Below are 23454 nucleotides of genomic sequence, written 5' to 3'. Positions count from 1 at the left end.
TTCATTAGATCCCCGCAATTATCTGCCGAGCCACATTACTTCCTGCCGTCGCTGCGTCGGCTCGCTGAGATCACGAGGCGGCCCCCAGCGTGCTGAAGAGGGCCGTATTTATCATACGTGACTGTAATTGCCTGTAATTATCCCTCCCTCTCGCCCACTGCCTTCGCTTCAGATGGTGATGATGTCACCCATTGGAATGTCAGGGATTCACCTTCACTTGAGGGAGGGGCAGGGGACATTTACAGGAAAACTACAGGCCAATAGGATTTGCAGATTTGCACTTGAGCTGCTTTGCTTAATGAGGGAAGTTGCTGAGAAATGTCTGATGGAGGAATAATGTCTTATATGTTTGAGAGGAGTTAAAGGTAGCAAAGTCTCCAGTAAAAATGTCAACATTCTGAAAGTATTATGGTGTGGGCGGCAAAATTACATCAAAACAAAAGCAATTAAAATGTAACTAATTCATTGTATTCATTCTACGATAAATATCCCTGTGACTTATGCCGTTGTTCAAAACAAACCATTGGCAGATTGAAATAATGGATTAATTGCCTCCGCCTCCAGCAACCGCTGAGGTCTATCTATCTATAGATTTGTCCAGCTTTAGGAATCAATAAATCAATCAATCAAAGCTTTATTTGTATAGCCCATTTCATACCCAGAGGCAACACAATGCGCTTTACAGAGAACAAGGGAGGTGGGCATACGACCCACTCTCTACATATTCCAGGAATATCAACTTGCTGTCTTTGAAACTGAGTGTTTAACATGTTTTTTGAATGATTTTTCACGGTGCTCATCCACATCCATTGTATGACCAAAACGGTGGTAGAGCAATTATCAGACTTTCTCAAAAGTGCTAGTTTTGTCAACGTTTTGATCTGAACCATTGTATATGATCATAAGTACCCTCAAACAGGGCTAAACATGCATTTTCCCTTTACTACTCCTTTAAAGTCACACTGAAATGAAAAAAGCATTCTGTCCCATTTTGGTTCACATAATTGGTCATAGTGTTCACCTATTCAATGATGTATGCCAAAAAACGTACAAAATTCTAAATTTGTTGTAACCTTATATCAAAGTATATAATTTCTTAGTTCCTGGAAAATGGTAGGTCACGTGCAATGACGACGACAGGTATCTTAGATTTTAGGCCAATAATCTCACGACATCCACCCGTCCATCAACGCTATCCTTCTATCGAATCTGTCTAAAGTTCTTAAAACCCGTCCACTTGTCAATGTTCCAATCAAATTCCTCTAAACATATGTCCCACCCTCATAGCTTGTTTGCGTCGGAAATACGTCAAACTACTGAAGTTAGATGATCTCAAACGTCCTTTTCAGTGCGACTTTAACAAATCCAGACCAATTCAGCCTTAGATAGTGGATATCAACTTTATTTATTTGTTGTTTTCGCAAACAATATTATCTTATCTTAGTTTGCTATTCTTGCACTCTAGATTATGCTCTTAGTCACTTGATTCAGATAGAAGACGCACTTCTGGATGCACTTCTGGTTCTGGCAAGTAGTCGTACATTGTCTTTTCCTACATTAAATGCAATTATTGTAAGTCGCTTTGGAGAAAAGCGTCAGCTAAATGACTGTAATGTAATGTAATGTAATCTTTGTATGTGAAAGTACCTGGCACAACAAAATCTTGAAGGGGGGGATAGAGGGAAAGAGAGAGAAGGGGAGAATGAGTGTCGTGTCCTGTCCTCTATGCTGTTTTCATGGCTGTGTTTTTAATCCCCCCCGGGGACATGCAGCCTGACAACTACCTTCATTATTTAATTCCAACAAGTGCCTCATCAGTCAGTTGTCCCCCCATGACACGTCATCTTCACCCTTCATCATGTCGCTGGCAGCCATGGCGGATGTATGTGGCTCTCTCGGTGACTGAGTTCTCTCTCTGTGGGAACACAGGGAGCTCCACTCAAATCAAATCAAATCAAACTTTATTTGTATAGTGCATTTCATACACCAAGGCAACACAATGCTCTTTGCTCTGGATAGGGACAGCTGATGACACAGAGTGGGAAGGAGCTAGTCACAAGGAGGCAGGGGGCCTTTCCAGGAGCCATAAGGTGGGGGGGGTCTCCGGGATCTGCTACAGGGTGGCCTGCAGGAGACAGGGGGAGTCTAACAGGACCTGTTTAGAGTAGAGGGAGAGACACTAGGGAGGAGGACAGGGTTAGTTGCTGTACTGAACATCCACAGCAGACACAGGGGTATCTATCGGACTCAGGGTGGTCTGCGGGTGACAGCGGGGCATCCACTGGACCTGGTTAGAAGATAGGAGGGAGAGAGAGAGGCACTAGGGAGAGGGGAGGCAGAAAAGGGTTAGTAGCACACAGAGCCATACAAGTAACACAGATATTAAAACAGAACGTGCCAGTTGCAGGGCAACCAGCATCTGTATACACATCTAAATCCACTGACCTTTGTGTTCCCATTACAGCCATACGTCTGTCTGGCTCAACTCCAGGATTAGGGGGAGAGAGAAAGAGGGGGAGAGATGGAGAGAGAGAGAGGGGGGAGAGAGAGATATACGGAGACAGAGAGAGAGGGAGATATGGAGACAGAGAGTGGGGAATGTATGTAGTTATCCTTTCTTTTTGTTACATATCGAGAATAGAAAATCACAGAGGTCCTCTTCACATTTTCAATAGCCAACATTGTTGACTGTTTGATGCTCCATTTTGTGCATTATGTAAGACCCTCAGGGCTGCTGTGGAGAATGGTGACATCATCCCTGTAATTGATGCTGCTAGCCTTCCCGCCCACTGATGGCCTTTCTGGTTTTGTGCAGTTTCACTCTGGCCAAGCCTCCTATTGGTGGAGACAAGCTCTCCACCACATCCAACATTTGATGGAGTCCTCAACCATCTTTTCCTGCATGAAGCAGCCAATTTTGATAATGAATCTGAGTTGGCATTGGAGGGGAAAGCCAGGTCCAAACAGCAACTAGAAGATGCCAGGGCATGTGTTGCTCACTCAGGAGCTGGGGGAGGAGTGGGGAGACATCCAAGCTGGAGGTTTCCACTGAGCCATATCTAGAGTGTTACGGTCTGCTGCGCATGTCTCTCTCCCAGCTCCGCTTCCCCCCACCTCCGGACCCATCGGTTCCCTCAGCTCCAGTGCCAGTCCTCGCCCCAGTCCTGGCGCTAGTCCCAGTCCTAAGTACAGTCCCAGTACTAGCTCCAGTCCCAGTCCTAGCTCTAGTCCCAGTCCTAGCTCCAGTCCTTGCTCCAGTCCCAGTCCTAGCTCTAGTCCCAGTCAGAGTCCTAACACCAGTCCCAGTCCTAGCTCTAGTCCCAGTCAGAGTCCTAACACCAGTCCCTGTCCGAGTTCCAGTCCCAGTCCATGACTCCTGCTGAGTCCTCCTCAGTCCTGTCTTCAGACATCTGCTCCCTGGACACTTCTCTCCCTGCCCTTCTGTTTGCCCTTCCTGTGTGTTTGTCATATCCCTATAGGCTTTGAGTGTGTTATGTTCTATTATTTTTTGTCACTGCCCGCCCTGCTACTGCCTGCCCTTGTGTTGTGTTCACTCTCCATTGGTGCCCTCTTGTGCTTGTGCTTATGTCGTTCTGTACACCTGTTTCCCGTTGTCTCGTTATGATTTAGGCCTTATGTAGACCTGTACCTTGTTTTCCTTGTTAGCCTTTTCTTAATCTCAACCCAGATCCTTGTCCCTTTGTGGGTTCATTGTTTGATGTTTGTTGCGTTCCCAGTCTTCCTGCTCCTCGTGTGTTGCTATTAAACCCAGTGAACGTTTTCAGCCTGCCTCCATCGTCCTTCATTTGGGCCCAACCTCTCCTGCTGAATATGTTGGGGTGAGACTTATGCCCACCCTCCCATTGCATTGTGGGGACATTCAATCCTGGGGAGCTAAACGCAATGTCCTGCAGAAGGGTCAACTGATGGCAGCCTCATCTAGCCATCAAGCAAGTGAGATCCCGCTCCTTGGCTGTGTTCCTATTCGCATACTTCTACTTCTTACTACCAGTACCTACTACAGCTGCCCTTAGAAAGTACGTACTTTGCAAGCAGTAGGCATCCAATTGGGACATACTACCTTGTCATAACATTGCGCCTTGAAATTTGCCCACATCTTTCGCTGTCCATAACGCGACATTCGTCTACAGCTGTCACGACTCGCACATGTGACGCACATTTCCGCTGCGTACAGGATGCAGTCTCAGCTAGATATGCAAATGAGATGAGAAGTTTCCCAGAATTATTGAGAATGAAAGTGGCGCTTTCACTCTCTCTCACAGCACGCACGCGCCGGCTAGCTCGCATGCAGACGGTATGCATAGCTTTTGTGAACTGTCTGGGTCTGTAACTCGACTCGAGTGGCTGAGCCCTTCTCTGTTGTTTCGACAGGTAGAGCGGCACGCCTGGCGAGCACTGAATGTTCTTGTGGGGTTGTTGGTTCCTCGGTTAGAGCGGCGACATGTTGTTCTGCTTCTACGGCAGTTAAAACATTTTTGTTTGTCGCTGGGGATGGACAGTGTGAGAAAGATGTTTTTAACACTAACGCTCAGCCTTGTTGTGTATGGCGGTGTTTGTACTCTGTCTCACTGCATGCATGAGTCAACTAGCTCACGCTTAGTTACTCTGCATGACGTTGACACTGTCTGGTTCTCATACAAATGAGATGACAAGCTAGCTAAACAAAGCTAGCTTTCACGCAGCTGTCGTGCATGGCGTTTTTGTGAACCATCTGAATCTCATTGTGTTTCTTCCTTCGCCAATGGTGTCAAGTGCTGAGCCAATGGTGGCTGGATATGCAAATGAGGTGACACGATTCCCTGTTTTACTAGACACCGCCGCTTTGCCACAAGCCTCAGGTTCTTTTTAATGTCCTTAATTCTCTTATAAACCCCTGTGATGTATCTCCTATTGTGCCATCGCCTACTCTCTGTGGAAAATGTCTACATTTTTTCATCAATAAAGTGTCTGCTCTCAGGCCAGCCCACACATGTGTCACGCCAGACCCTGCCCCTCTTCTACGCCCTTTGCCCAGTTTGAGACGGTATCCCTCTCTTCACTGTCTGATGTAGTCAAGCACCTGCGACCAACAAACTGCTCCTCAGATAGCATTCCCTCTCGCCTCCTCAAAGAAGTGTTTGACTCGGTTGGAGTGTGTTTGACTAGGTTGGAGTGTGAAGTGTTTTACTGTTGATTAATGCCTGCCTCAGCTCAGGCTGTGTCCCAGGTGCCTTCAAACATGCTGTGGTGAAGCCTTTAAAGGAGTGGTAAAGGGAAAATGCATGTTTAGCCCTGTTTTAAGGTTACTTATGATCATATACAATGGTTCAGATCAAAACGTTGACAAAACTAGCACTTTTGAGAAAGTCTGATAATTGCTCTACCACTGTTTAGGTCATACAATGGATGTGGGTGGGCACCTTGAAAAATCATTCCAAAACATGTCCAACATCCGCTCCTCCGTCAAAAACCTCAGAGTGACCTTCGATAGCGCTTTTAAACTTGACAAACAGGTCAGCTCTGTAGTATAAATCAGCTTTTTCCAGTTAAGACTTTTAGCCAAGACAAAGGCATATCTCTCCCCAAAGGATCTTGAGAGAGTTATCCATGCCTTTATCACCTCGCGCCTCGACCTTTGTAATTCACTGTACGTGGGCATCGACCAATCCTCTCTCAGACGCCTGCAGCTGGTCCAAAATGCAGCCGCTCGCCTCCTCACTGGCACAAAAAAGTGCGACCACATCACCCCATTGTTGACCTCACTCCATTGGATTGATTTTAAGCTTCTGCTATTTGTTTTTAAAGACCCACACCCCAGCCAGAGCTTTAAGATGGGCTGACCTGTCGCTGCTGCTCATGCCCAAGACTAGGCTTAAGACCAGAGGTGACCGAGCCTTCGCGGCGGCTGCCCCTACCCAGCAAACACACAACGTCAGGGAGACGTTCAGATCATGTCTTAATAACATCCGTCGGTCCAGAACTCCATTTGTACGTCTGCTGGACCCCCTCAATATTCAAACGTCTGGCTTGGACCCCTCTAAGACGTCTGTGGACGTGCAGAACGGGTTCAATATCTGAACGTCTAAAAAAACGTTGATTCTGGCTCCTAATTGGATGTCTTTGGACGTCCGAAAAAGACGAAAAAGACATCTAAAAGACGTCTTTTAGACGTGTCTTTGCTCAGTGGGTAGGCTTTGGAATAGCCTACCCCCCCATATCAGATCCGCCCAGACCCTAGAGGTTTTCAAATCTTTACTCAAGACCCACTTTTTCTCCCTGGCCTTCAACCCTTGTTGAGCAGGACAGTCATATGTCTGCATTGTTGCATTTGTGTGTATTACTGTGTTTGTGTGCTTTGTTTGTGTTGTATTATTATTTTTATTTTCACCTGCCTGTACAGCACTTTGGTCGACTACGGTTGTTTTAAATGTGCTCTATAAATAAAGTTTGAGTTGAGTTGAGTTGTCTGGATGGGCAAATTGACGGCAGGTTGTCTGTAATGAGGGCTCATTTCTTCATTCTATGAAAGAAGTGCTTCTTGGCAGGAATGCCCTTCCTCGAGATTCCTCGATCTGATGCCACGATCTCCGGCAAAGCCTCTCTCGAACCGTTTAACAATCTGGCACTACTTCACAAAAATACTGTACAACTATTCCTCATTTGCTTAGGTTTACAAATGTTATTTTATATTAGTAAATTGTCAAGTAAATAAATTGGTAAGTAAACTAGTAAAATGTCAGCAAGTCAAAGTGTACAGGATAGCCTACAGGGAATCCCCTTTTACCAGTGTTTTCCAGCCAGACATCTCTCTGTAGCTAAGGCACTGAGAAGACAGCATGTACTAGCTTGTCTCATAAAACAAGGAAAACCCTGAGCGATGTACCACAACGGCACAAGGCTATTGATTAGTGCTCGGCAGTTACAGTGGGGCTCAGCAAATTGAAACTGTCTCATTGTTTCAGACGCCGAGGTTACCGGAAAGACGGCTCACCGCCACTTTGAGGGGGGCTTTCAAGCAAATGAGCTTTCAGAGCAGATGCATACAAGCACTGATGGATGGCTTTCAGCTTTTCACCCTTAAAGGTCCCATATTATGCTCCTGTTCGATAAGTTAATATAGATCTCTGAGGGCCCCAAAACATGCCTTTAATTTTTTTTTTTCTCTGGACACAGTTGGATATACTTGCAACCAATCAGTGAAAATGCCTCTACGGTGCTCCTCCTCCGTCATCTCATTAAACCCGCCCCATATTAGATAAACGGTTGTGATTGGCACAAACACATTTCTGTTCAGATTCCGTTCGAATGGCTGGATGTCCAGACTGATCTGCGGAGTGAAATCGAATGTGAGCTCGCGAGATCAGGCTGGTGACGCCAGGCTAGCCTCTATCCCCCTCAGTCCCCTCTATAACCCTCAGTCCCCTCTATCCCCCTCAGTCCCCTCTATCCCCCTCAGTCCCCTCTATCCCCCTCAGTCCCCTCTATCCCCCTCAGTCCCCTCTATAACCCTCAGTCCCCTCTATCCCCCTCAGTCCCCTCTATACCCCTCTGTCCCCTCTATACCCCTCAGTCCCCTCTATCCCCCTCAGTCCCCTCTATAACCCTCAGTCCCCTCTATCCCCCTCAGTCCCCTCTATCCCCCTCAGTCCCCTCTATAACCCTCAGTCCCCTCTATAACCCTCAGTCCCCTCTATCCCCCTCAGTCCCCTCTATCCCCCTCAGTCCCCTCTATCCCCCTCAGTCCCCTCTATCCCCCTCAGTCCCCTCTATCCCCCTCTGTCCCCTCTATCCCCCTCAGTCCCCTCTATCCCCCTCAGTCCCCTCTATCCCCCTCTGTCCCCTCTATAACCCTCTGTCCCCTCTATCCCCTCAGTCCCCTCTATAACCCTCAGTCCCCTCTATAACCCTCTGTCCCCTCTATCCCCCTCAGTCCCCTCTATCCCCCTCTGTCCCCTCTATAACCCTCAGTCCCCTCTATAACCCTCTGTCCCCTCTATCCCCCTCAGTCCCCTCTATCCCCCTCAGTCCCCTCTATAACCCTCTGTCCCCTCTATACCCCTCAGTCCCCTCTATAACCCTCAGTCCCCTCTATCCCCCTCAGTCCCCTCTATCCCCCTCAGTCCCCTCTATAACCCTCTGTCCCCTCTATCCCCCTCTGTCCCCTCTATCCCCCTCAGTCCCCTCTATCCCCCTCAGTCCCCTCTATAACCCTCTGTCCCCTCTATACCCCTCAGTCCCCTCTATCCCCCTCAGTCCCCTCTATCCCCCTCAGTCCCCTCTATAACCCTCTGTCCTCTCTATCCCCCTCAGTCCCCTCTATCCCCCTCAGTCCCCTCTATCCCCCTCTGTCCCCTCTATCCCCCTCAGTCCCCTCTATCCCCCTCAGTCCCCTCTATCCCCCTCTGTCCCCTCTATACCCCTCTGTCCCCTCTATCCCGCTCTGTCCCCTCTATCCCCCTCAGTCCCCTCTATAACCCTCAGTCCCCTCTATCCCCCTCAGTCCCCTCTATCCCCCTCTGTCCCCTCTATACCCCTCAGTCCCCTCTATAACCCTCAGTCCCCTCTATCCCCCTCAGTCCCCTCTATAACCCTCTGTCCCCTCTATACCCCTCAGTCCCCTCTATCCCCTCAGTCCCCTCTATCCCCCTCTGTCCCCTCTATCCCCCTCAGTCCCCTCTATAACCCTCTGTCCCCTCTATAACCCTCTGTCCCCTCTATACCCCTCAGTCCCCTCTATCCCCTCAGTCCCCTCTATCCCCCTCAGTCCCCTCTATCCCCCTCAGTCCCCTCTATCCCCCTCTGTCCCCTCTATCCCCCTCAGTCCCCTCTATCCCCCTCAGTCCCCTCTATCCCCCTCAGTCCCCTCTATAACCCTCAGTCCCCTCTATCCCCCTCAGTCCCCTCTATCCCCCTCAGTCCCCTCTATAACCCTCTGTCCCCTCTATCCCCCTCAGTCCCCTCTATCCCCCTCAGTCCCCTCTATCCCCCTCTGTCCCCTCTATCCCCCTCAGTCCCCTCTATCCCCCTCAGTCCCCTCTATCCCCCTCAGTCCCCTCTATCCCCCTCAGTCCCCTCTATCCCCCTCAGTCCCCTCTATAACCCTCAGTCCCCTCTATCCCCCTCAGTCCCCTCTATACCCCTCAGTCCCCTCTATCCCCCTCAGTCCCCTCTATAACCCTCAGTCCCCTCTATCCCCCTCAGTCCCCTCTATAACCCTCAGTCCCCTCTATAACCCTCTGTCCCCTCTATCCCCCTCAGTCCCCTCTATCCCCCTCAGTCCCCTCTATAACCCTCTGTCCCCTCTATCCCCCTCAGTCCCCTCTATCCCCCTCAGTCCCCTCTATAACCCTCTGTCCCCTCTATCCCCCTCAGTCCCCTCTATCCCCCTCAGTCCCCTCTATCCCCCTCTGTCCCCTCTATCCCCCTCAGTCCCCTCTATCCCCCTCAGTCCCCTCTATCCCCCTCAGTCCCCTCTATCCCCCTCAGTCCCCTCTATACCCCTCAGTCCCCTCTATCCCCCTCAGTCCCCTCTATCCCCCTCAGTCCCCTCTATCCCCCTCAGTCCCCTCTATAACCCTCAGTCCCCTCTATCCCCCTCAGTCCCCTCTATCCCCCTCAGTCCCCTCTATCCTCCTCAGTCCCCTCTATCCCCCTCTGTCCCCTCTATCCCCCTCTGTCCCCTCTATACCCCTCAGTCCCCTCTATACCCCTCAGTCCCCTCTATCCCCCTCAGTCCCCTCTATAACCCTCTCTCTCAGTTGTCTCAGTTGTCCTCTACGGGCCATTTCTGTGTCTGTATTATTAAATGCAAATGAGTTGCTGCTCCCCACCCCCACATGCAGCAGGACGTTTCTGAATGGTTAGTAATAACAACAAAAGTAATAACAACAAAAATAAAAATTTCAGATGGGAGGCATTTTAATTCTAATGAGGGAGGCAAATCGGAATGGCTTGTTGAATCACATTTTCAGAATTTGGCTGCCCACAAAAAACTGACAGTTTGTTCTTATTTCACAGTTTCTGTGTTACAAGGCCCATGAGAGATTCACATGTTTATGCACAAGCACTGAAAAAGTACGTTTTTCATAATAGGGGAACTTTACTGTAAACGACCAGTTTTTATTAAATTATATTGCTCATGTTTTCCGGGCTTACCCAAATCTCTTACGCAACAAAAAAAAACTGTCTGGATGTATTATGAGGTTTCATCATTACACTAACAACCCTGAGAAGACATGAACAGCTGGTGTGAATCCTGTCCGCTAGCATCAGTCCCCCAGCGCCAGTTACGCACAGCATCCCCGTTTCATCTCATTACGTCATCATTCTTTTATCTGTGATATGTGGCAAAAAGAAAAAAAGGGCTGAATGATAATTTCAGTCATTAGCAAACGCAGCCAGCTGTTCTCATGGTTCGGACAGTGCGTCCCCTATCCCTCCCACAAGAGCTGACAGCCTACGAGTCACTAGAATACAGTCATTGTCCTTGGTGGAACTTGGTGGAAACATGGCTGGCCATTCACCTCCAGTCAGTGAATAGCTCTGAATTGTTGAAGCCCTTTTTTCTCTGCTTAGTGATTTTAGGTGTACCACCATTCACAGAAGCATACATTCTTCAGATATTTTCAGATTTCAATGAATGACACTCTTATCTCGCCTTGAGGGGCGGCTGTAGCTCAGTTGGTAGAGCGGGTCGTTCAATGATCGAAGGGTCAGTGGTTCGAATCCCAGCTCCGACTGTCCACATGTCGAAGTGTCCTTGAGCAAGACACCTAACCCCAAATTGCTCCCAATGAGCAGGTTAGCACCTTGCATGGCAGCTACCGTGAATGTGTGTGTGAACGGGTGAATGAGAGGCCATTGTAAAGCGCTTTGAGTGCCGCTAAGGTGGAAAAGCGCTATATAAGTGCAGTCCATTTACCATTTTATAATGTGTAAAAATTGAAAAATTACCTTACCCTACTTGGGGACCAAATCACCAGTGGCTGTAACATTCATTTTTTAAACTCGGGTAGTGAAACCCCCCCCCCCCCCCCCCATTCATTGTCAATAGGGGGAATTGAAACGGCCATATCTCTACATACAGTAGGAAGGTCACAGAGACACTGGGTTTGGACTGGCATAAAGCTCTTGAACTAATGAATGCAGCAATACCAAACATGTCCTGCTCGCACACACATGCGCACACCCCAAGCCATGTAATGCATTCGTGGACAGAGGTCTGTGCTCTCTGAGCACCATTTCTAGCCCTTAGGAGTCAGCTATTTGCCAGATTCTATGCTATTCACTCCCAAGGGCTAGTTATAGATGCCACGGTTGACCTTTTTAGGTTTAGCTGGACAACCCTTCATTTGACATAACTGCATACCTTATGACTCCTTGGCCATGACCGAGACCCTGTCAACAACTGCTGCACCCTCGACCACGACCCTGTCCTTTATGACCAACCTTACAGGCCTGCTGCATGTTGTCAGAAACTGCCATTCAGGTTTCTAAACAGTCTTTTATATAGTGGTGATTAAAAATGTTACATGTAAGCATATATTTAGTGTCTTAAGAGGCATTTGACACTGTTGATCATTCCTTGCTTTTACATACAGTACAGTATTTTAAGTAGTGTTGATTTTGACGAATTCACATTCCAATATCAGACAATCGTGTCAACAAATTACGACAAGATAGTTTTTATTGTGTAGAAACAGAAGTAACTTTTCTATGATTTGTAGGAAAAGGATTGTTGACGCTGTTTTTCTCTGTTATGGATTATGGTGATGTGGTTTGTAGGCCTCTGCCTCTAAGCCTATGAATGTTTATCACTCTGCTTTTAGGATTATTACTGGTGATGTCTACAACACTCATCATTGCATCCTGTATGAAAAAGGTGGGTGGTCTTCTCTGTCACAGAGACATGAAAGGTATTTATCTACAAAGCCCTTATTGAGAAGTTGTCTTCGTACATTACATCTATGCTGGATTGATCCTTGGGTCCATACCAGACAAGGTCGATTAGCTTTTGCTGCAAGCCCCTCGAGTTCACACTGCTTACTAGATCTGCTTTTAGATTCTTTGCTTCGACCACTTGGAACACATTACAAAACAACTTCCAAATCAATGATTTGCAAACTCTTGGTCGTTTTAAATCCATGATTTCAAACTTTTCTGTCTATGTTTGCACCTGTTTTAATTGACTTTGTTTTTTGTTTCCTGTATCTTTCATTAATTGTTTTATGTACTTGATTTAATTTGATTATTTTAACTTTATATGTATTTTTATTGTTCTGTATCTTCGTGAGTCGTTTGAAACTGAACTCAACATCATTACAAATAAAGGCTTGCCCTCAAAGATATTCAAGTATAAATAAAGCAATATAAGAGTACACATTTTGGAAGTCAGTTTGTCACTTTGCATAAGAGTTTTATACATTGACATTCTGCCTTGCAAAATTAGTCAAAGCAATTGAAAAAAAAACTGTAACGCAGTTTTTGAGGAAGCTGAGGAATGACAAGCAGGGATAAATGAGAAGTTCCTGCATGACACGACTGCATGTGTCTCTTTGGCTAAGGCCATTCACATGACTCTGTAAAGATGATCAATATCCCTGTTGTTAGGCTAGTTCATGTAAAGTACAGTACATGCACTATAGGAGAGAACTCGCCCAGAGTGCCGATCGAACCCACAATCCCACACCTGACTCGCTAAGCGAAACACTAAGAGAGTTAACTAGCATGGCTATTAACGAGTCTTATAGAGGGTCGTTACACTACCCCCTTCTCAGTCCGGGAGAGTGTGCCTTCACATTTCTATACGCTAGTAGCCTACTTCACGCCCTCACATGCCTCTCCAATGGCTTCACTGTGGCCATCCCACTTCTGACACCTGTTGTAGCAAATGGGGGGGGGGGGGGTTGAGAACTCGCACTCCCAAACGGGTTAGCATTGTACAATGTATCACAACACTGAGGTCACAGTAAGGCCAACAGCCCTCACTTCCTGTTCAGATGACCAGAGAGGAGAAATCCTCACTTCTCTTCTGAATTGGCATCCAAAGTGCCTGCATGAAGTGTCCTTATGTGAGTCTAGTGAGCCATAGAATACTACACTTACTACAGCCTCACTGTGAGCTGTGGGCAGTCACTGGAATCACTCACTCCACTGGACATGTAAGTACAAGTCTGTAGTGTTGCTGTGAAGTATTGGCTACATTGTAAGTATGTTGTCATTTGTTGGTGTGTGTATCATCAAATTAGAGTGATACATTACAGCTACACCCACACACAATAATTGTCTGACAGTGTCATTTGTGTAACCATACCACTTGATTCAACCGCTTCTTCAATCATGAATGAGGAGAGATTTTGGCATGCTCCAAGAGTTTACTTACATAGGGTTTCTCTCATGTGTGTGTGTGTGTGTGTGTGTGTGTGTGTGTGTTACCCAGGCCCCTACTTGGCATAGAGGGACAGGGATTGGTTTCCTCAGTGCATGGTTGTCTGTCTACTCACAGGTATGTGTTTACAGGTGCGTCCAGGGCACCTGACACTAGTGTGTAACTCAAGAGCAGTAGCCACCACACACACGCCTCCACCGGCTTGGTTTGGCCTTATCACACAGACAGACACCTCATCTGAAGGACAAAACAAAGACAAAGCTATTTCTGCTAAAGAAAAATACATTAGCCATTTACATTTTAGGCCTTTATCGGTAGATGTTTTTATCCAAAGCCACTTACAATAAGTTTGTCTAGAGTAAGTGAACCGATTGTATATCCCTGTCATCATCAGTAAATCTTTCAATCAGCAGTTAATTTATTTATTTGTGTACTTGTTTTAATTAGACTATTTTAACTTTATATGTATTTTTATTGTTCTGTATCTTCTTGAGTCGTTAGAAACTGTACTCAACATCATAAAAAATAAAGGCCTGCCCTCAAAGATCTTCAAGTATAAATAAAGCAATATATAAGAGTACACATATTGCAAGTCAGTTTGGCACTTTGCATAAGAGTTTTATACATTAACATTCTGCCGTGCAAAATTAGTTAAAGCAATTGAAAAACAAAACAACGCAGCTGAGGAATGACAAGCAGCGATAAATGAGAAGTTCCTGCATGGCACGACATTGACGTTGAAGTGATATACGCACATAACATGCTTTTCATTTTGGCTCCGGAGAGATAAGTAATATCTATTAAAGAAATAGTAATTATGTTGACTGTGATCTTCAGTATGAACTCAGATACATAGTGGAATCACACATGATACAAGTAGTTTTATTGATTTATTTATTTGATTATTCTCATCATTTCTATGAGAGACTCCCTGAAAGGAATTAGGCCATCATGAATGACGCTGGGAAAGAAAGTTATTTTTGTTGAATATGCAGGTTTTAAAATTACGGCACAGTGCTGGCATGATTTATGGTGCAGTTACGCAGCTACCTACAGATATATCACAAGCCCTCCTGAAATATTGTCTTCATGCCTGTGACGACAGCACTACAGCACTACAAAAACGGTATGTAGGTCGAGTTAATACATTGTTCATATTTTCACATGTGAAACATGGAATAGTATGTGCCTATGTGTGTGTGGAGTCTGGGTCCAGATACTCAGTGTGCCTAGTATGTTCTATGTTCTGTTTGGCAACACTATTTATTTATTTATTAACATTATTTCATCCCTTGCGCTACTGTGAATTTGACCTGTGGGCTGTGTATTAGCAGGGTCACATGGGCACCATTGACAGGGGTGCTTGATTTATTTCAGGAGTTTCAAATGAAATGGACCGCAGGTATTATATTCACCAATGAAAAGCTCGAGCTTTGAAAAAGATTATGCTTTCAGGTTTTTAACTACATTTTGTTGCATTTTCATGTTGATTTCCTTAAGGCAGGGTACCAAGTGTGACACATGTGGAGAAAAGGATTGGCAATTTGAAATGGCCACCCTAATCCCCAAATCCCCATGCCTGCCTGTTGAGTCATACATCCAGTTGAAGTACTGCAATGTTATATTAATCTATGGACAGCTGATTCCGCGACTGCTGTGCAAACCTTTTTGCCTGACATTTCGGCATTTAGGATGAAACTGATGGATATGCAGCCAGTGTTGTATTTATCCAACAGTTTATTTCACTTGACACCTTGCTTGTCCTCTTGGCGAGGTCCAGTACAGTTTACTGCGCTCAATGTTATGGAAGCTGCTGCTAGTTGTTGTGAGCTCATGAGCTAACTGGCTATCCTGCTCTTATTGTGCTGGATTAGAATTGGAAGCATTGGAACTGATGTGTCCAGGCGACAAGACCTATCTTCATTTATCAGACATTATTTCATGTAATTTCAATTCACAGCTATTTCAGTGGCGGGACTAGCTTCCGTTCGACCAGTCCTGAACAGAAACAAGCCAGCCACGCACATAAGCCAGGCTGGGCCTGGCCTGGTTCTCTCATTGAGTGAGCTACCATTTAGGGTGCTGAATTGCAGGTGCAAGTAAATTTAGAGGGGTCCCCGGTGGCATAATGGTCTAGTGCATGAACGTCAATACAGCTGCCCACTGGGGACCAGCATTTCGGATCCTGGTCTCTCTAGAGCCTGGTCTCTCTAGAGCCGAGTCTGGCCAGAACCCCATAGGTAGCGACACATTGGGAAGTCGCTCCCTGAGGGCGGTTAGTTTAACTCAGCCTGGGGACTTGTCGCACCACGGCGACCCCTGCAGGTGTCAGAGTTACTGGGGATGGTTGGACACGAGGTCGGATGAACTGACCTCCAAATTGGGAGAGAATGGAGGGGGGGGGGGGATTAATGTTAAAATCAATGTCTATAAAAAAAAAAAAAGACACATAAGAATTATAGAAAGAAAAACAATCAAAAGAAATTAAGAGGCTTTTTGAAATGCATGTAAGACAACGACAACACACTCAAAACACAAACCACAAACCGGGTGGGGGCTGGCCTGTCATAAAGCCCCAGTGTCACATAGACGTCAAATTTGACACAAAACCTTCACTGCAGCAAGGACGACCTGAGATGTCTCTTCTGAAGCCCTGGAGCCCGGTCCTTCTTCCTGCTCGTGTTCCCCGGAGAGACCAGCCGGGGGTACTTCACTGCGAACAGGCCGCCCTCCCCCACATCCACAACGGAGAGAGACCACACAATGGCGGCGCCGGGGGCCTCAGCGGATTCACCCCTCGGTGAGTCTGGACATACATAGAATGATACATGTCCAGTTCTTTCAGTCACACGCTACTGGGCTACTTCCAGGAATCCCAGGCGAACGGCGACTCTTCTTTTCTGACATGAAACATTCCTCCGTTTGACAGCCGAAGACAAAGAACATCCTGGCACCGATTATACAAGGCATCCATTTTCTAAATCATACTGTTTTGTTCAGTCATGTTTAAAGAAAATAATCCTTGTAAAGGCATTGCTAATGCTTAGAAATATAACGGCGTATTGTGAAATACATTGAAATATAATATTATATAAAGCAACACCAGCCAAACGCGTGCGTGCACAGACACACACACGCACGCACACACACACACACACACACACACACAGACACACACACCCGCTGTTCTCTCTGCATTGCAGTGGAATCCCCTCTTCCGTCACTCAAGGCCTTTGATATTCCCCGGGCGCTCCTCCGGGGCTGCAGACACATCCTCTCGTCTGAGCCCGTTCCCGTAGCAGCGCGGCGGGGGCTGAGGTAGCTCCCGCTGCACTTTCAAACATTTCTGCTGGCTCGTGCCGACGGAGCCCCTCGAGTCTTTCCGGGAGGAAGTGGATCAGAGCCGGAGTGCTTGTCTGAGCGGGAGCCCAGCCGTTGCTCTGAGTAATTAACCTGCTGCGGGAGCCCGTTTTGCCCCCACCTCCGCAAACCGCCGAACACCTGCTCTACTGGAACACAATGTCTTTGTGTTGGAGAGGGTGGCTGTGCTGTAGATACATTAGGAGGGAACTGTACTGTACAGTGAGGTGGAGGGTGAACCGCGGTGATGTGCTATCTGGGGAGGGGCGTGTACCCTTTCAAGGTCGGGAAGCATTGCACTGTTTTGAGCGTGTGCCTGCATGCATCCTGTTGCGTTGAATGTGCATGTGTCTGTCCTGTGTACAAAAGGCCTATCTATCTACCAAGTTCCACTCAGTCAGATCAAAGCGCTGGGTTGTCTTGATTCCACTGACTTCTCCCTCTGTCACTACCCGGAGTGAGGGGCATTGTGCTTGCTGGATGATTAATGGCCTCCTGGACTTGCCTGGGAAACTGATTGTCTCTGCTCTGAGTGTTTTCCTGCCAGGAACAACAGGACCCTGGGATCCATCACAAGCATTCCCAGCTACACCATCTCCAGCCCGACAGACGAGACGTTTATCTGCAACCAGCAGCACAGAGAGTCTGGACACCTCGGAATCTTTCTCGGCATCATTATTCGACCGATGCAATCGTTGCGTTGGTCACATGATCGTGATGTCACCAGCAGACCACAACACTGAACCAGATTGGGGGGGGGGGGGGGGGGGGATGTTCATGATTGCTAAGAAAAAAACGAATAGTTCCGGAAATGAACATCATTAGCATAAAAAAGAGGGCTTAAAAAAAATCCAGTTTCTGGCATTCCTTCAACGTGGCTAATAGGAATGTCATCCGCGTTCCGGGCCTTCATTTAATCACCGCTGCTTTAAAAGACGGGGCTGATGCCGCTGTCCATCTGCTGTTGTGTAATAGCTTATCCAAATGAAAGCCCTGTTATTTAGCCCTGGCTCCCCACCTGTCTGAGCAGCAGGCCAGCCCAATCCATCCCTCCCTCCCTTCTTCTGTTACTGCTGTCAGCGCCGGACTACATGTCAACCAAACAAGCAGGACTACATGTCAACCTAACAAGCAGGACTACATGTCAACCTAACAAGCAGGACTACATGTCAACCAAACAAGCCGGACTACATGTCAACCAAACAAGCATGACTACATGTCAACCTAACAAGCATGACTACATGTCAACCTAACAAGCATGACTACATGTCCACCTAACAAGCATGACTACATGTCAACCAAACAAGCATGACTACATGTCAACCAAACAAGCAGGACTACATGTCAACCAAACAAGCATGACTACATGTCAACCTAACAAGCAGGACTACATGTCAACCTAACAAGCAGGACTACATGTCAACCAAACAAGCATGACTACATGTCAACCAAACAAGCATGACTACATGTCAACCTAACAAGCAGGACTACATGTCAACCTAACAAGCATGACTACATGTCAACCTAACAAGCATGACTACATGTCAACCAAACAAGCAGGACTACATGTCAACCTAACAAGCAGGAATACATGTCAACCTAACAAGCAGGACTACATGTCAACCTAACAAGCAGGACTACATGTCAACCAAACAAGCAGGACTACATGTCAACCTAACAAGCAGGACTACATGTCAACCTAACAAGCAGGACTACATGTCAACCTAACAAGCAGGACTACATGTCAACCTAACAAGCAGGACTACATGTCAACCTAACAAGCAGGACTACATGTCAACCTAACAAGCAGGACTACATGTCAACCTAACAAGCAGGACTACATGTCAACCTAACAAGCATGACTACATGTCAACCTAACAAGCATGACTACATGTCAACCTAACAAGCAGGACTACATGTCAACCTAACAAGCATGACTACATGTCAACCTAACAAGCAGGACTACATGTCAACCTAACAAGCATGAATACATGTCAACCTAACAAGCAGGACTACATGTCAACCTAACAAGCAGGACTACATGTCAACCTAACAAGCATGAATACATGTCAACCTAACAAGCAGGACTACATGTCAACCTAACAAGCAGGACTACATGTCAACCTAACAAGCATGACTACATGTCAACCAAACAAGCAGGACTACATGTCAACCAAACAAGCAGGACTACATGTCAACCTAACAAGCATGACTACATGTCAACCAAACAAGCAGGACTACATGTCAACCAAACAAGCAGGACTACATGTCAACCTAACAAGCATGACTACATGTCAACCAAACAAGCAGGACTACATGTCAACCAAACAAGCAGGACTACATGTCAACCTAACAAGCAGGACTACATGTCAACCAAACAAGCAGAACTACATGTCAACCAAACAAGCATGACTACATGTCAACCAAACAAGCAGGACTACATGTCAACCTAACAAGCAGGACTACATGTCAACCAAACAAGCAGGACTACATGTCAACCTAACAAGCATGAATACATGTCAACCTAACAAGCAGGACTACATGTCAACCTAACAAGCAGGACTACATGTCAACCTAACAAGCATGACTACATGTCAACCAAACAAGCAGGACTACATGTCAACCAAACAAGCAGAACTACATGTCAACCAAACAAGCATGACTACATGTCAACCAAACAAGCAGGACTACATGTCAACCTAACAAGCATGACTACATGTCAACCAAACAAGAAGGACTACATGTCAACCTAACAAGCAGGACTACATGTCAACCTAACAAGCAGGACTACATGTCAACCTAACAAGCAGGACTACATGTCAACCTAACAAGCATGACTACATGTCAACCTAACAAGCAGGACTACATGTCAACCAAACAAGCAGGACTACATGTCAACCTAACAAGCAGGACTACATGTCAACCTAACAAGCAGGACTACATGTCAACCTAACAAGCAGGACTACATGTCAACCTAACAAGCAGGACTACATGTCAACCTAACAAGCAGGACTACATGTCAACCTAACAAGCAGGACTACATGTCAAGCTAACAAGCAGGACTATACTGTATGCCAGCCAAGCAGCCCACTGACATGCCGTTTGCCAGCCATATTGTCTGGTCTGAGCCTGGAGAGTTTCTAGAAGAAATTCTGAACATCAATGTTCAGCGGACCCACTCAGTGTTCTAGGACGCGTCTGTAGTGGGTTCTGGGACCACATTAAGACCCCCAACCACCGGCTCACAGCTGCAGCATTGGTACACCAGAGATATAGGAATTCACATGAGCTGATCAGACGCTATACTGAGGGTACGTTAGAACCATGTGAACCTGAAGCCCCACACCCCAACAGATCAATCAATCAATCAATCAAAGCTTTATTTGTATAGCGCATTTCATAACCCTAACCCTAACCCCAGAGAGAGCCCCACACCCCAACAGATGATGGCCCTCTCTGAGCAGTATGAGAGAAGGGAATATCCCACTATAATAGATAGAGTTTTGCAAATGCCAAATATCACACTTTTTCACTCAGCGACTAATGTGTTTTTTTACTCTACTCAACTGTGACAATTTCAGTTCATGCAGACAGTAATGGGGAATTGAGGAAAGTACTGTGGGCAGATGAAAAGCCTCTATTTTCAGGAAGGGCAGCCATGTGGGGAGAGCTGGTACCTCCTCCCTACAAAAGTTCCCCCTTCAGGAATCGTTGCATCATTCGTTTCTGCCGTCTCACCAAAGCCCACTCACATCCCCAAACACCAAATTTTATTATTATTATTAAAGTATATATCTTATCTTATTTTATCTGATCTTATCTTATCCTCGTCCTTGCCTTCCATCCTCAACCGAATGGGGGGGGTGGGGGGGGGCAGCTCTCTGTTCACTTTGTCCCCTGCAGTGGTGGGTGTGAGGGCCCCCTGTGAGGGCCCCCTGTGGTGCCATCTAGGAGTGTTTGCTGGGTGTGTCTGAGTGATTACTAATCTGCATTCTGCTCCCATGCAGGTGGGATTGACAACTCGGTGCGGCCCGGCCCGGCGCTTCGTAGGGGGTTAAATGCCACAAGCTCCACAGTCTCTCTCCCTTGCTGACTTTCTGCCATTCCACCTCACTACTTCATTGTCCTCTCCAAAGGCGCTTCTTTTGTCTCGTGTGGGACGGCCATCTTGTTTACATGCACCTTTCAGCACCCATCCATATACTCACCCACCCACCACACAGCACCACTGATCATCTGGTTATCACTGGTAACTTTGAATTATAATAAAATACTTTTTTTGTGATGTGTCTCGCTTTTGCTGTGACCGTTTTAATGTGCATTGTTTATCAGAAACCATATGGAAATCCTGTCTAATAGGAAATCTAAAGGCACTTTTTCTACTCTCTAAATTGAAAAAGCACATCTCAAGTCTACACTTACACAGGCATACTGTACACTTACAGTCCCTTTCCCTTTCTCTCTCCTTCTCTCCCCCCTCTTCTCGATTTCACATCTCGCCCCGCAGCTACTCAACGTCAGTGGATGAAAGCATATCAGCGACATGAGTGGCTCTCAGGTAGGTCCAGGGGTCACAGCGTCTGAAACAGGAGAGGGTGCCAAGTAATACACACAAACCATCAGCGGGCACACTCTGCTTCTCCGAGCCACCCTCAGGTGCCCCCATGTTCTCCCAGGAGCCCGGGCCCCGGGGCCCTGTTCACTGTCTGCTCCGGGTTAACTGAGCTCCCCTCTGGCTCCCAGCAGGGATCGAGTGGCCACCCGGCCCCCAGTTACACTTGGCAGACGCCCGGGGAGACTATGTAGGTCACACACTCCTCCTTGGACCAATTAAATATTCACCATGGAGAGACTTGTGGTGGTGCTGGCAGAAGGTGAGGTGCGGAGTGTTTGGAAACACAGAGAGGGAGCGCAGGGTTGGGCTGTTCAATATTGTTCAATATCGAAACCTTCCAGACAGCAGTACTTAATTATGCATGCTATTGTGTTTTTTTAATTAAAATATAACATTGTATTTCAGACTTCTGTCAGCTTTGACTTTGGATCCTGGTCACTTTTTTAAATATTGGAAATTCAATGACTTCAAACCTTTAGGAAAGGGAGTGAGAAGAGAGAGAGAGAGAAAGAGAGAGAGGGAGAGGGAGAGAGAAAGGGAGAGAGAGCGAGAGAGAGAGAGAGAAAGAGAGCGAGAGAGAGAGTGAGAGAGGGAGAAAGAGAGCGAGAGAGAGAGAGAGAGAGAGAAAGAGAGAGAGAGAGAGAGGTATTAGGAACTCAGGGGAGTAAAAGAACCGGATCTGCCTTCATGTGTTCTGTCCGTGATGATGATGAAGCCATCACTATTTAATTACAGTGTTATTAGTGTGTGCGGTCCCTGCTTCATGACTGACTGTGTGGATAGGGACTTCTCATTAGTCATCATCACGGAGTCGGCACATAAACAACTTCATCGCTTCCTTTTGCCGCTATAAAAAATGACTCGGCGTAAAAACTTAACTATGTTATTACAGTGAGATCACACATCCAATCAGCTAACAACATACACAATGTATTTACTTATTTATTCAAGAGAAATTAAGAGACAAATCTGCCTTCGATCTTGAATTTCAATTGAAATCCCGATAAATAACACTGATCCTACAGCACTGCCAGCCAGCATCCGCTGGGGGAGGGGAGTGAATGTGGGCTGTTTCCATGAATAAAGCGAGCTGTGCTGCTGCTGCTGCTGTAACCTGGAGCCGTTCACTTGGTCCTGTGTGCACACAGACGTCCCAGGGCAATTCAATGAGCGGTGACTGGAAGCACCTCATAGACTCGCATAACCTTGTCACCGTCAGGTCCCTTATTCCTACATGAGGGAGCCGTCTCGGAGTCCAGAGACCCTCGGATGATCACGGTGTGTTTCTGTGTTTCTGTGTGTGTGTGTGTGTGTGTGTGTGTGTGTGTGTGTGTGTGTGTGTGTGTGTGTGTGTGTGTGTGTGCGTGCGCGCACTCAGACGTCCAAAGAGAGGCAGGCTTGTTCATTTCCATGCATTGAATTGGATTTCTTCTAGCTCGGTCCGGACTTTCAATCAAGTCAGGCGAGGAAGAGCAGTGTACTGTGTCTGAAATGCAAGGATATCGTCGTGCAATTTCATCGGGCGGCCGCCACAGCAACTCCAACTCTGATTGATTTGGCCTTGAAAAACATCAGAGGAAAACATGTCCCAGTTGGTTACCTGCACAGCATCTTTCAAGGGATCAAAGCCTGTCTCCAAAATGAAAAGAGAGACTGTGCTATAACGCCTTTAACTGTCTATTCAAGGCCTTTATGAGGCTATTTAAAACAGTAATGCAGAAACATGTTGAGACAGAAATAGGGCATCTTCATTTACATATTGACAGCGCATGTAATTAGCATGCAGTATGATCATATTTCTCATGATTTCTCAAGTGTGTGTGATTTGATTATACTGTGCTTGATGTAGTATAATATATGGAAATAGTGAAGGGGAAATCATCTTAGTCTGATTGAATGATGATTATTTGATTGAGAGATAGTGACTTGCACTCACAGAACACAATGCAATCAATTCAAGAAAATATTCAAGCTATACATGGTCATCATAATACAGTATATACGTATTGTACTGTGAATAAATATCAAGATGCAACTGTTTTGTAAAATGGCAAGCAAAATAAAGAGTGCATTTTCAAAGATGGACAACGGC

The sequence above is a fragment of the Borostomias antarcticus genome (assembly GCF_949987555.1).
Source record: "Borostomias antarcticus genome assembly, chromosome: 8".
NCBI lineage: Eukaryota > Metazoa > Chordata > Actinopteri > Stomiiformes > Stomiidae > Borostomias > Borostomias antarcticus.
This window is presented reverse-complemented; position numbering follows the sequence as displayed.